Source organism: Macaca nemestrina, assembly GCF_043159975.1.
Source record: "Macaca nemestrina isolate mMacNem1 chromosome 8 unlocalized genomic scaffold, mMacNem.hap1 SUPER_8_unloc_5, whole genome shotgun sequence".
Classification (NCBI taxonomy): domain Eukaryota; kingdom Metazoa; phylum Chordata; class Mammalia; order Primates; family Cercopithecidae; genus Macaca; species Macaca nemestrina.
The window spans coordinates 94806-109748 of NW_027257569.1; the positions used below are offsets into that span (position 1 = coordinate 94806).

The 14943-nt window shown below is 44.8% G+C and overlaps 1 protein-coding gene across 4 annotated transcripts in view; it reads right to left on the reverse strand.

Annotated features, from left to right (window-relative positions):
* Nucleotides 1–14943, reverse strand: part of LOC139361116 (SH3 domain and tetratricopeptide repeat-containing protein 1-like) — a 42546-nt gene that overhangs the window by 13482 nt on the left and 14121 nt on the right. Inside the window, exon 1 of one of the 4 annotated variants that reach the window (XM_071089611.1) lies at nt 8402–9238. The exons of the other annotated variants lie outside the window; for them this stretch is intronic. The gene's annotated coding sequence lies outside the window, so the exon portion shown is untranslated. Of the gene's footprint in view, nt 1–8401; nt 9239–14943 lie in introns of those variants that run through there. 4 annotated transcript variants of the gene reach the window in all.

Sequence of the window (14943 nt, forward strand, 5' to 3'; positions counted from 1 at the left end):
TCATATCGCTCTGGGTTACTGCAAAAGCCTCCCAATCGCCAGGCACAGTGGCTCATGCTTGTAATCCCAGTACTTTGGTAGGCCAAGGCGGGTGGATCATCAGAGGTCAGGAGTTCAAGACCAGCCTGGCCAACATGGTGAAACCCCTTTACTAAAAATACAAAAAATTAGCCAAGCATGGTAGTGGGTGCCTGTAATCCCAGCTATTCAGGAGGCTGAAACAGGAGAATCACTTGAACTCAGAAGGCAGAGGTTACAGTGAGCCGAGATCGTGCCATTGCACTCCAGCCTGGGTGACAAGAGCGAAACTCCATCTCAGAAGGTTAAAAAAAAAAAAAAGCCTCCCAACCCACCTCTCTCCTTCCACCTTTCACCCTGCCCTGCATTCTACCTTCCACTCTCAAACATTTCAGATTAAAAAAAAAAAATTATATCCACAGAGAGAGAAAGAGAAAGTACAAATGGGGTGAAATGTTAGGGGAATCTGAGGGAAGAGTATATGGGAATTCTCTGTACTATTTTTGCAACTTTTCCATAAGTCTGGATTATTTTGAATTCAAGAGTTAAACAAAAACAAAAACAAAAACAAAAACAAAAACAAAACACTATCTCCCTTTGTGAACCCATCCTGTCTTTCCCCTGGCAACTGAAGGATGCTCTCAACTAACACATCTATTTTTTCATGAACACTAAAAGAACCCTTGCCTAGTTTTGACTTTCTGTGCTTGGCAGTAGAAGTGTGTGTGTGTGTGTGTGTGTGTGTGTGTGTGTGTATTTCTTATATATGTGTGTGTGTGTATTTATGTGTGTGGTGTGTGTGTATAGAGAGGGAGAAATACATATGTGTTTATATATATATATAGTATATTTACATTGGTAATGTACAGAAATATAAATATGTGTGTGTGTAGATATATATAATACATACCCCACAGCCTCTCCTTAACCAGTTATAAACTTAGTCGGAAAAACGCATACGTAAGCAGAGAATTTCAAAACAATATGATGAATATTTTGATAGAGGGATGTGTTGCTATGGAACACGCTGCTAAGACACAAAACCTCCTAGATGGGGCAATGAATGAACGAAGTTTTGCACCTATAGGCACCCCCTCTGATATCACCTCAAATGTTTATAGTTATATGCATTTGCTTCCCCCAGGACCCCCGTTTCATAAGGGTTAGTCCTAGAGCCTAGCGAGTTCCTACTACAGCTGGCACACATATGCCATTCAAGAAACAGTGGCTGAGTGAATGACGAGTTAAGAACCATTTGTCAGCCAGTGCTCAGTAATACAACATGCACTGGTATGCAAATTATATTTTTGTTGAAAGCAACGGCAGGATCACAAATTATCTTTCCAGAGAAAGCAAACCTCAAAAGCTTCTTTACCCTACTAAAGCACGTTCTGAGAAGCTCCCCTTATATAAAAGAAACCCTCCTCATTCGTTATCAATGGCATGGAAACCTAATAAGCCTTCACCTCTGATGACATCTCTTCCATCCCCAGGGCTAGATGAAGGAGGTTCCGGAAACCCTGGTAGTTGTGAAGGTGGCTCCCAGCTCTGACAGTCTTGAACCCTGTGGGCGCGGGGGTCACACAGCAGAAGAACAACAGAGGGAAGCATCATCAGGCTTCGAATATGTTTGAACCAGAGACGGCAAATAGGCTGCAGCCAACTGAAAACACCAGAGATTCATGGTGGCCACCTGAGGGGTTGTGCTCTTAAAAAACAAAAATAAAAATTAAAAATTAAAAAATTAAAAAAGGAAGGGGTCAAGAATCCATCAGGTCTGACTGAGACGTGTATCAGTGACTAACACCCCCTATGGTAAAAGTACTCCGGTGCGCTTTGGGTACTCACAGCTTCTGCAGTATTCAAAGGCGTGTGCTTCCCTAAGACTAAGCCACGGGAATACCCCCAGCAACACTGCCAGGAGAAACGTCTCACATGGATTTGGCTAGAAATACAGTTGTCTTTAACAAATTAACACTGAATAAATCCTGACTTATTAGAGCCTGTGAGAATGACATTCTCAATGATAACAGTTATCACTACAATCTCCAAACATCTGTGATCCTACAAGGAGGAACTGTGACAGCGCAGGCCACATGTCCAGAATGCTTCCCAGACCGCCTGTTACAGAATAAAAGAAATGAACCCCCCCCCCCCAAAGAATGTCTTCACTCACATTTAGCCAGTTGTTCCTTTGTGTGCATCTCTGTGCTAAAATGGCCATTCTTCCCCACAGCCTGAAGTCATACGCTAAAATAAATGAGACTCACATGAAGCCAGAAACGTGCAGATGCCAAGGAAACCAACACAAACGAAATGGGCTGGAGAGTGTGGCCAGGAAGATGGTACTTCCCAGGAAGCAATTACTTCATCTCTGCCCATGAAGCAGGCAGCTGTCACTGTCCCCCAGGCCCACACCAGCCACTCGAAATAGGTTCTAACCAAACTACCTCCAACAATCAATGTAAATACACCACACAATTGGCTTCTGAAAGGACACCTTGCAACCAACAAGAAACTGTTAGCACAACTTTGACAAACTGTGCAACTAAAATCCTTGGAAAGGGATCAACACTGCCACATTTTGACTCAAATACTATTCCGTGGTAGCACAGCAATAACTCACTGAAACAAAAGAATGAATGAGGAATATGTTTATAGGAATCAGAGGAAGCATGACTAATCATTTAAAGAAATAGGTCAAGAAACTGCTAGGTTCAGATGCTACCGTGAGACACTGTCAGGGCCTTAGGCAAATTCACTTCTCTTGGTCCTGTTTCTAGGTTCATCAAAAAGCAGCTTTGGACTAGGGAATCTGTTGCTTCCCAATGCCTTCCTTCTGCGATTCCAGCCCAGATTTTAGGACTGCTCTCCCACTTGGTAGATGAAAGCATTTTCTATGTAGAATAGCAAGAGTACATTTCTGTGTTGAATGCAGTTTGGGACCTACTCTATGAGGCAGAATATCGTCATGTAATTTTAAGCATGACGACAAGGCGCACTCTAGATAAGAATAACACATAAGACGTGGCCATACCCCTGCGCGTGCCTGGCAGGGAGATGGGGAAGTCTCATTTAATGAAGCCGGGGTGCCTGTTGCACCTTAACATCCTCAGTCCACATCAAGTTCACAACGTCCTTCTGACATCCAACCACAGGTATCACATACTTTTCCACACTTTCCACCCAAGATTAAAATATGCAGAGCACCGTGATAAAGACGCCTCCATCCCCAGCATGTGGGCTCTCGTTCTGTAGAATTACATACTTTCGGGGCAAAATGGTGACCAGGTTGCAGAGGCAAGCAAGACTGGGCTCCGTGGGGACAGCAGGCCCTGCAGCAGCCACCACTCCTGTCGCCACAGTCTGATGCAGCTGCAGAGAAGCTGTGGCTGAGGCCATTCACTTTGTGAGAGAAGCGCACAGGAGGGGAAAGGTAGGGAAGGTAGGGAAGAGGGCAATGTCAGGCTTCTGAGCCCAAGCCAAGCCATCGCATCCACTGTGACTTGCACGTATTTGTCCAGATGGCCTGAAGTAACTGAAGAATCACAAAAGAAGTGCAAATGCTCTGTCCCACCTTAACTGATGACATTCTACCACAAAAGAAGTGAAAATGGCCAGTCCTTGCCTTAAGCGATTATATTATCTTGTGAAATTTCTTTTCCTGGCTCATCCTGGCTCAAAAAGCTCCCACACTGAGCACCTTGTGACCCCCACTCCTGCCCACCAGAGAACAACCCCCGTTTGACTGTAATTTTCCTTTACCTACCCAAATCCTATAAAATGGCCCCACCCTTATCTCCCTTCCTGACTCTCTTTTTCGGACTCAGCCCACCTGCACCCAGGTGATTAAAATGCTTTATTGCTCACACAAAGCCTGTTTGGTGGTCTCTTCACATGGACGCACATGACAGGCAGGTGCAGAACCAGGGGAGGATCTGTGATGAGAACAGAAAGGAATGCGCCTCCCTGTACACACACTCGGATTTTATGACAATGTGGGTAGGGGGCTGAACTGGATGCCTGAGAACATTCCTCCAAGTTCTTTTGCTGATTTTCTAAATATTCGTGTAAAATCTGAACTCAGACAAAATTTTTTAAAATCGTTTCAATCAACATCTTTGTCTGGTGCTCAGCATCATGTCTACATGATCATCTAGAAAACCAACTTCTGTTCTAAGGCTCACATCCCCCTATTAAGTCCCAGGGATTTTACAAGGGAATGCACCTCTCATTCGCATCAAGAACACACAACTACCATTAAAGAAATGCTTAATTTGCTTACACAATTTTTTAAACACCCAGATTTGAAATACAATAGAGAAGACAAGTTTTGATAGCTCTGCTTTCCAACTGTGAACTGCACGTGGAGAAAATAACCTGCCATGATTTCTAACCAGTCAACCATCTGTCTTCCCTGGCTGCAGTAGGAGCAATCTTTCTGAGCTCAGGATGAAAAAGAACCCAGCTGGTTAGGGGACAGATAATCGTCAGTTCTCAGCGGGCTTCCTGGGTCTGAAATCCCCATGTGATACATGGAAGTAGAAAGCTATCAATGACCAAGCATCTGAACGCTTATCCCACCTCCCCATCTGCTTCTCCTGCCATGCAAATTTAAAATTAATGAGCCTGCTGTTAGAGAACAGAGTTGGTGCTGCATCTGTCTTCCTAAAATTATGGATAATTACCAGCCCACAATGGCTTCTAATCAGATTTGAGTAGTCCCTTAGACAGGAAGCTAAAGTGACTCAGCCCTAAACTGAGAAGAAAACAGAAACTGGAAGGCTCTAGGTTTGATTTTTTCCCCCTTGTTCTAAAGTTGCTGTTCCCAAATCTCCTTCTACTGTCTTCTTCATAAAATGTATGAGAAACAGGGAAATTTAAAGACATAATAGAAATGGCCACTTTTTCTAGGTACAAACTTTGTGAACATGATATTCACCTGCTGGGCTTTTTCTCCACAAATTGTGAGCCTGGAGAACATTTTCTCCCTCGTGGTTACACATTCAGAGTCAGGTAAAGTGGCTTTAGCAGTAAAGAGGGGAGTGCAGTGAGAAGTGACCGGGCACTGAGGAGGGCAGACAGGGAGTCCACCTTGGTGGCCTGCAGCACTCCTGGGCCTCGACCTTTACTTTTCTATCTGTACAAGGAATCTAAAGGCCCGTGATTCTAGAACACGACAGCTCTTCATACACACATACGCAAACATCACACGCCTATGTGAAAAGCTGTGACACTTGGCTGATTTCCTGAAGAAGTTGTCTTGTATCATTTCTACTCAAGTACTCCACCTCCTTCCAGACAAGTATCTGAGGATGATGGGCTATCCCACAGCAATGTGTGTAACCTCTCCTGCTTAGGATCCCTGTTCACATAGCATTTTCCAAAAGCATTTGCTGTGAAGTGACAGAAGAAAGAAGAAGAAGGTTCTTTCAGCCCATTCACTCATTCATTCATTCATTCAACAAATATTGACTGACTATCTACGTGCCAGGTGCTGGTGATATAACAGGGAACATATATTTTTGTAGGTAGAGACAACCAAAAAGCATGTTCAAGAGTGATCAATGCTGTAGAGGAAAATACACCAGGAAACAGGAAAGAACAATACCCCTAGCCACCCTACACTGGGGTGACGCTAGCGTTACAAAATGGAAACAGCGGCCGGGCACGGTGGCTCACACCTGTAATCTCAGCTCTTTGGGAGACTGAGGCAGGTGGATTACCTGAGTTCAGGAGTTCAAGATCAGCCTGACCAATACGGCGAAACTCTGTCTCTACTAAAAACATAAAAATTAGCTGGATGTGGTGGCACACACCTGTAATCCCAGTTACTCAGAAAGCTGAGGCACAAGAATCACTTGAACCTGGGAGGCAGAGGTTGGAGCGAGCCGAGATCAGGCCACTGCACTCCAGCCAGGGTGACAGAGCGAGACTCTGTCTCAAAAAAAATAAAATAAATAAAAATAAAATGTAAACAGAGAATAAGATACCAAAAGAAAGAACATGAATGATTAATTGTAACAAAAGCCTTTGTAAGCTGACACTTTCCTTCCTGGATCCTTGTCCCTTACAAATGGAAAAAAGGGCGGGTAGGGGTAGCATCAAAATGATGTTTTCGGATGGCTTCAGGTTTCAGATGTCTGACAGCCATACTCATGTACTTCAAGGAAAAAGCTCTAGCTCTAGAAGCCATCTGGGCAATGGTTTAATGTCTTTTTTTTTTCCCCCAGAGGGTTTTTAAAATACAGGAAAACCTGTGTGTTTATTTGGCTGCTCTGTGCCCGCACACGTGCAAACTATGCTAACAGGTTTTTCCGTGTTTTGCTGAATTTGCCAGCTTGCCATAAACAGGCTTCCATGTCTTAATTGTCTATAAATAGCACAAACACCCAAAAATGCAAATCAAGACAAGCTGTCCCTTCAACTGCTCCTGCCATGATGGCAGCGAGCGACAATTGGCCAAATCAATACGTGGAGACTGAAGCTGTCCGGCAGAGAGCAGAGGGCCGACTGCTTTTCCCATAGCATTTAAAGAAACAAGCGGAAACGGCTCTCCACACAGGACAGACACGTCCTTTATTCTTTGAATAAATGCTGCCAATGCCCAAAATACTTTCTCCATCACACTATCTATATGGAATGCAAGTTCCTTCCAAGACCATGAGTAACACCAGTGATAGACTATGTTTAGCCCTAATGACCCATTAGCATTCTTTTTCCTCTGAAATGTTGAAATAATAATATTGAGTGAGCACTCACGAGGTGCCAGGCTCTGAATTTGATCTCGTTTAGTTCTCATTGAAATCCTGTAAGATCAGTACCATATTCTCTCATTTTTCATAGATGAGGAAACTAAGGCAGAGAAAGGCTAAGTAAGTTGTCCATGGTCACAGGTTATTTAGGAACTTTTCTCCAAACTTTCAAAAGTTAACTACTGCCACTATTACAAATGGGTTTCTGTTTGTTTGTTTTTGGTTTTTTTTTTTTGAGACAGGGTCTTGCTCTGACCAGGCTGGAGGGCAGTGGAGTGATGATGGTTCACTGCAGCCTCGACTTCCTGGGCTCAAGTGATTCTCGCACCTCAGCCTCTCCAGTAGCTGGGATTACAGGCATGAGCCACCACGTCAGGCTAATTTTTTAATTTTTATTTTTTGTAGGGATGGGGTTTCACCATGTTGCCCAGACTGGTTCCAAACTCTGGGCTCAAGAGATCTTCCCAGGTCGGCCTCCCAAAGTGCTGGGATTACAGGTGTAAGCCACTGTGCACAGCCCTACAAATGTGACTTGTACAAAGTCAGAGCAGTGAGCAGGAGGAGAACAGAGACTTCAGCGAGTCTCCTGGCTGTTGCAACACCATATCCCTCCTCCATACCGTAATGTGTCTACACCCACCAAGCTCCTAGATGTTGCAGGCAGGCCAGCTCAGAGACCAAACAGCAGTCAAGAAAGAGAAGATGCAGACATGCGTCCTGATTTCAGCTCGAGTGTGCCTCTCTGCCCTGCAGCTGCACAGGCAGAAACCAGGGGCTGTGAATGTGAGGCAGTGAGTTTGGTTCCAGGCAGGTAATCTTTTGGGAGACCATCCCATACAATTAGTGTTACACTTCTCAAAAAGGAAGTGTGACTTTTATAGAAAAATCGATTCCATTTGGGAGAAAGGTCTAATAAAACCACAAAAGGATAATACATTCATACAAAAACAAATTAAATTCATCCACCACAAACTGAAATCCCAAAGCCCTCTGGGCACACAGCTGCTTTTCTGAGCTGAAATTCAACTCCAGTTGAGAAATAGGTCAACTTTTCTAAAAAGATTTCTTTTTCACATGCCTTTAATAAAAATTCCTTTCCCTCACTTGTCATTTTCCAGATTTAATGGCTCTGTTGGCCTTCCTCTCATTTAGGCCATGAGCACTGACTGCATGTCTGCTACGGCCTGGACTCCAAGGGAGGCACCCTAGGGAACACAGATGACCGCAGCACAGCGACACCCTCAAGGAGCACACACGGGGAAGGCAAGATGATACCATCGCAGCCTTCACACACAAACGAACTTGGCATCCATACCCCGTCCCATTTCTAGAAAACAACGATGCTGGGTCAGTAACATTTACCGAACAGCCTGCAGTGTGGAGGCAGGCACGAGGGGGTCCATGCGGGGACGAGCACCTTCAGAAGGGGGCATGCAAGCAACGTGGAGGCAGGAGACGCCCCCACGCACAAGGGCCAGCCTGGGGGCCTGCAGAAATGCCCATGCATCTGGGAAGAGGGAGAGAGGACAAGATACTTAAATGCTCCAAAATGAATAGAAGCCTCCCAAGAACCTCCCCCAAAATGGGGCAGGAATTTACAAAACACCAAACCGAGCATGCGCAGTTACCTGAGCATAGCGCCACCAGAGCGAGCTATCCAGGAAGAAACAGGGTCACTAGAAGCCTGAGCCTCTACTCCCAGCTCTGCGACTCATTCACCCTATGACCTTGGTGAAGGCTCTTAGCTTCTGTGAGCCACAGAGAATCATGGGAAAACAGAAGATATGAAAACTGCTCTGCCTTTTTCACAGAACTGCTGAGGGAATAAAATCAGATAATGGATTGTTAAATTCTCTGTGAATTACGAAGCAAAATACAAACGCATGACATCATTCTTACCATTAACAACAGCACTGTCAAATTAAGAGCAGAGTTAAGACCACAGCATTTTCCACCCCCCGACTCCCCAGAGAAATAGTGAGTCCAGCCGATGTACTTGGGCAACCCCAGTATCTAGGCTTTGAGAGCCTCAAACAGCTCATGAACTCTGACAGTATCACTCCAGCCCAGTGCTCACTAAGTTCTCCAAGAGAGCCAACTGACAGAAAATACTACAGCTTTTTCAGCTGGGCTTGAAGCCCTCCAAGCTGACAGCACAGCTTAACAATGAAGAAGAGGTTTTCTGCCACTAGGCTCAAAAGCTGGCTTTTGTAGATTCCTATAGAAAGAACATTCAAGGCCAGGCGTGGCAGCTCATACCTGTAATCCCAGCAATTTGGGAAGCCAAGGCGGGAGGATCACCTGACGTCAGAAGTTCAAGAACAGCCTGGCCAATATGGCGAACCCCCCCTCTACTAAAAATACAAAAATTAGGCCGGGCATGGTGGCTCAAGCCTGTAATCCCAGCACTTTGGGAGGCCAAGACGGGTGGATCACAAGGTCAGGAGATCGAGACCATCCTGGCTAACACGGTGAGACCCCATCTCTACTAAAAATTGTAAAAAAAAATAGCCGGGTGAGGTGGCGGGTGCCTGTAGTCCCAGCTACTCGGGAGGCTGAGGCAGGAGAATGGCGTAAACCCGGGAGGCGGAGCTTGCAGTGAGCTGAGATCCAGCCACTGCACTCCAGCCTGGGCGATAGAGCAAGACTCCGTCTCAAAAAAAAAAACATAAATAAAAAAAATACAAAAATTAGCTGGCATGCTGGCGGGCACCTGTAATCCCAGCTACTTGGGACGCTGAGGCAGGAGAATCGCTGGAACTCAGGAGGCCGAGGTTGCAGTGAGATGAGATCATGCCACTTCACTCCAAGCTGGGCGACAAGAATGAAACTCCATCTCAAAAAAAAAAAAAAAAAAAAAAAATTCCTTTTTGCTGATGTTAACTTTCCTGTGCTTAACACAGAGAAATCATACAACACTGAAATCCTAAAAAACATATCATAAAAAGCATTTAGTGACTGTAAAGACATTCCATATAACCTGTAACAGTGAGTTCCCCTCCTCTTTCCAGCCAGCTCCACTAACACTGTGACCCTTAACAATGCTTTCACTAACACAGAGGAAAATTAATAGGACCACTTACCCCTCTCAGCTGACAGCTAAACCAGTGCTTCTCCCTGGGCTCACTAAAGATGACCTTTATCCAAAACCAGGCTGCAAAGACCCCGTAAATGTTGACTAACAATTTGAAAATTCCCATGTTCTTTCTCCACTCCTAAGGAAGAGGAACTGAAGCCAGGTGTTTCCAGGTCACAACTAACAGAGGCCTTAAACATCAGATGGCCCATCCCCTTCTTTGAAAACCGGGGGATCTAAAGCTGAGATTATGGAAGAAAACAGCCTGTTTAGTAACAAAGTGAAAACCAAAGTCTAGTCACCTAACCTCTTGTCCAGAACTCCTGCGACAATCCAGCACCCACACAGGATGAGTCTCCCTAACCAGAAACTCCGAAATCCACAACTTTTTCAGTGCCGACGTGACGCTCAATGAAATGTTCATTGGAGCAGCTGAGACTCTGGATTTTTGAATTCAGGATGCTCAACCAGCAAGTACAATACAAATATTCAAAAATCCAAAAATGTAAAAAAAAATCTGAGACACTTCTGGTTCCAAGCAGTTTGGATGAGGGATATTCAACCTTCCTTTTTTTTTTTTTTTTTCCTCTAATGAAGGAAATTAAAAATGAGACCTCAGCAAAGCCATTCAATCCATACTAAAGCCATTCAATAGTTTAATTAGTACTCATTTAAAGTTAAGTGCTACCCGCAGATATTTTAAAGGATGAATACATACATGCCTATAATCCCAGAACTTTAGAAGACTGAGGCGGGAGGATCATCTGATGTCAGGAGTCCAAGACTAGCCCGGCCAGCATGGAGAAACTCCATCTGTACTAAAAATGCAAAAATTAGCCAGGCGTGGTGGCGCACACCTGTAATCCCAGCTACTTGGGAGGCTGAGGCATGAGAATCGCTTGAACCTGGGGGGAGCACGTTGCAGTGAGTCGAGATCACACCACTGTACTCCAGCCTGGATGACAGAACAAGACTCTGTCTCCAAAATAATAATAATAATAATAATTAATTAAAATTGTGTTTTCACATGGGAGCCCATGTTCCCAGAACACAAGCTCTGCTCTGTGCTCCAAGGGCACACAGGGTGCCCCTTTATCTTAATGCTCACCATATTCCATGGCAGCCATTGGCACATGTCTGTCCATCGCACTAGACTTCCTGTGCATGAGGCAGGGATCATATATTATTACCTTTCTGTCCCCAATGTCTGGCCTAGAAGACACTCAGTAAATGATTCCTGAACTAAGTCAGTTACTAAGACATGTTAAACTTGTATTAACAAAATTGATTTAATAATTTTGCCAATGCAGTGTTCATACCACACAGCTTAAATCTCAACCTGCAGATTTATCTTGTGTTCTGCTAGATTATCACCTATTAACATTCAGGAGGCACCTAGTATGTGCTAGGCATTACTAATTGCTGGGGATCTAGCAGTGACAAAACAACATTCTTTGTTCAAAGAGAAGTTCTAGTATAAAGAGGAATAGAAGGAACAGGCTGGATTGATGAGAGAGCTAAGAAAAGGACAGGCTGCTGTGGGAAGCACCTGGTCTTGCCTGGATGGTACATAGTTAACGAAATCTGAGTGACTCGTATAGAGTAAGATCATCTCCTCCAAAGAAGCTAATGAAGCTTTGATTCCCCAGTACCAGAAGGCACCACAAAGGTGTGCACAGCCACATGCTTAGTGTACGAAGTGAAACCAACCAAACAAACAAAGCTCCAACTTCCAGAGGCAATGGTCCAATTATGAAATCCTCTGGCTATGTTCAATTGAAATTCAAGGTATTCAAGAGACCAATATTTAAGTGATAAATTAACCCAACCACTTAAAACTAAAGTAGTCTTTGGATCAAGGGGTAAGGGTATACTACCTTTTACAAATTTATTAGCTCTTAATATTTACATTTAGATATGATGATGATGGTATAATAATAACTTTACTGAGTAGTTACTATGTGTTAGGCACCAAACTAAGCACTTTACACACACACTTGCACGATCCTGTGAGATGATAATGACCCCTTGTCATCCCATTTCATAGATGAAAGTCAGGTTTATATAAGCTTAAAAACTTGCCCCAAATGACACAGCTAGTTAGCAAAACCCAGGCAGCCTGACTCCATAGGCCTTGTTAAAAGAAGTAATATTTATAAACTGTCCAGCACAGCGGTGGTACAAACAAGAGTTCAATAAATGCCTAAAGAGTACTTCATACCCCAAATCGTTTCCCGTCAATCAAACTAGACTTACTCTGGTTCTGCACAACCAACTGTCAAATTATTGTTCCATGAAGAAAAGGTGGAATGGGTAGAGATCAGAATAGAGTGAATAACTGGTGAATACACTTCATGACAGGTAGTAACAGGAGGTGGCATTTAGGCTATTTCCACATTTGTTTGCATAACACTTTTTTTCACAGTTCTAAAGCACAAGAACCATTCTAAGCTGGTGAAAGCATCAGGCATGTCTATGATCCAGGACTCCAATTCACTGTGGATCAGCGGATCTCAACCTTTACGGTATATCAGAACCACCTGGGGGTTTTTAACAGCACTACAGCTGCCCAGGCTCCGTTCCTGCAGATTCTATTTCAACTGGTCTGGAGGAAGCACGCATGCTTTTTTCACAGCCTCCCAGATGCAGCTAGGTTTGCAAACCACTGTCCAAGATGCTCTCACACTTCCGCTCAGTTCAACACACACTCACTGAGATTCTAAGCACTATGAATCGGGCTAAGTAAACAAGTCAGGCTCCACTCCCTAATAATATTGGCAAAGAAACCAATATCAGAGATTTATTCCAGTCCAAACCAAATAAATTGCCCAGTGAAAAAAATGCCCTGGCATAGTTTGCCACACAAAACAACTCCCTGTATATTCCCGGTCAGTAGCCTAGAAACTGACTCTGAGCCATGAGAATTCAGAATCAGGGGAAAATGCCAGTCTGAGGCATCTGCCACACTCCTAGCACACCCCCAAAAGCGCCCAGCTACATTTCACATCCACTGTCCTAACAGGGGTCGAAATAGGGAAGAGCAGTGCAATACAGAAAACAGAGCCTGCTGGGTGCCCAAAGGCTGGGGAATTCCAGTCCTAGCCCCGCAACCAATCGCTCTGGTCACTTCCCTCTGGTCCTAGTGTGGCTAACAGTTACATGAGAGGGTGAGGCATAAAAACACAGACGTCAGGCAAGCTCCAGCATCCAAAATACATAGAAATTAAAAACCATTAAGGTGATATCAAGGAATGTATGCCATCAACCAGAAAAGTAACTGAAGTATTCCTTTTCCCATTCATAAGAAATCAAAAGTGGAAGCAGAAAATTGAGCAATCAGCCCACCAAGTTGACTGGGGCAACAGAATACACTCACGGATTCTGTTCACAACATCGGGGGTGACAGACCAAAAGGAGAACTGCAGAGCGTCCCTCTCTCCTCTATACACCCATGCCACCAGCACGTGAGTGCGTCCACACGCAGAGCCCAGTCTCCTGTTCCACTGACGCCAGCGTCCACTCTCCGCAAGCCTACTAAGTGCCACATGTGCTATGATGCTCCCTCATCTCATCACCATAGACATCCCTGCTGGAGGTGAGTATGTGACAGATGAAAATCACGGAGGCCTAGGGAGGTTGAGACCCGGTGAGGGCGTGCTTGAGAGGGACCCCATGGCTGGGCTCTCCATGCCGCTCTCCTCAGTAATCACTCCCAGACCAGAACAGCGGGGGAGAATTTTCTTCCTCTCACTATTTTCAGTCCCTTGGCTGACCCAGCATTCCCCAGACAGCTATCGAGTTCTGGCAGCTCTAAGGTCACGAAGCCATAAACGCAGGGGACACACAACCCATCTGTCTCGAACGGGTCTTTTACTTGTCATGCTGGTCATTTCTAAGAGCAGATGGGTTAAGAAAGACTTGGCAAGTTATCACGAAATGACCCCTCCACTCCTCCCTGGGGGAAGGCTGAGTAGCGAGCAGTCAGGCCGGCTTTCTTCCCCCACTCCCTGCATTCCTGTCCCTAAGGAGCCACAGACAATCCCACCAAATATAGGCAGGAGACAGCCACCTCCTTCCTACAGCTGGAAGGGGGAAGGGTCCTCTCGGGCCTTTCTAACTGCATGAAAACCAAACTGTGAGCTGTACTGACCCGGGGCTCACCCATGTTACAGGCATGTACAACACAGGTGCCCAGTGGTATCATCACACAGAACTACGAATGTGCTTTCCATCGTTTTCATACAATGATTCCAGAACCGCTATCCACACAGCTCCAATTCTCACACATACGACGTGCTTCACGGATTACACAGCATTTTCACCAAGCCCCTCATCCGCTCCTCCCAGCAGCCTTGTGTGATCCCTTGAGTATGCTTCCTCGTCTCCATTTCTTAAGAAATGGAGTTTCTGAGGTTATGAAACCAAAACTTTCCCAAGAACATCCAGCTAGTGTTAGAACCAGGATATGAGGGCTTCTGATTCTAGAACCAGTATTTGTGCCACTGTTCCACATGGGCCCCTCCAGGGATTTCTGCCTGATCTTGAAATGCAGACAGGAAATCCATCTCTCTACAGTCCTGGGGTTCCCTATAGACAAGAAGTCAAACTTCTAACAGAAAGCTTATACTTATTTGGAAGGATACCTGGGATATTCCTTTTAAGTTAGTTTGTTCATATTTGGAAAGATTGTTCCAATGGCAATGCGGGGCATGAAGTGTAGAAAGGATTCCATGAAGAGGCAGAGAAACAATTCGGTGGCTCTTACAACAGTTCAAACGAGGCATGAGGCGCAACCAGAAAGGACAGAGGGAAAATGCATTGGAAAGCAATGCAAAATGAAGTCCACTCAGACCCAGGATGGAAAAAAGGGAATTAAGCATGATGGTGGTGTCTAGTTTGAAAGACTGATGAACAACGATGTCATTAACTACTGAAGAGTGGTATCTGGGGCCTGGGTGCACCAGTTTGTTTAACCATTCACCTGCTGAGCAGTCTGCGGGCTGTTTCCAGTTTCTAGCCTTTATAAATAATACTGCTATGAACAGGTACATATAGGCTTTTGTGTGAACGTAAGTCTTCATTTCTCTGGGATAA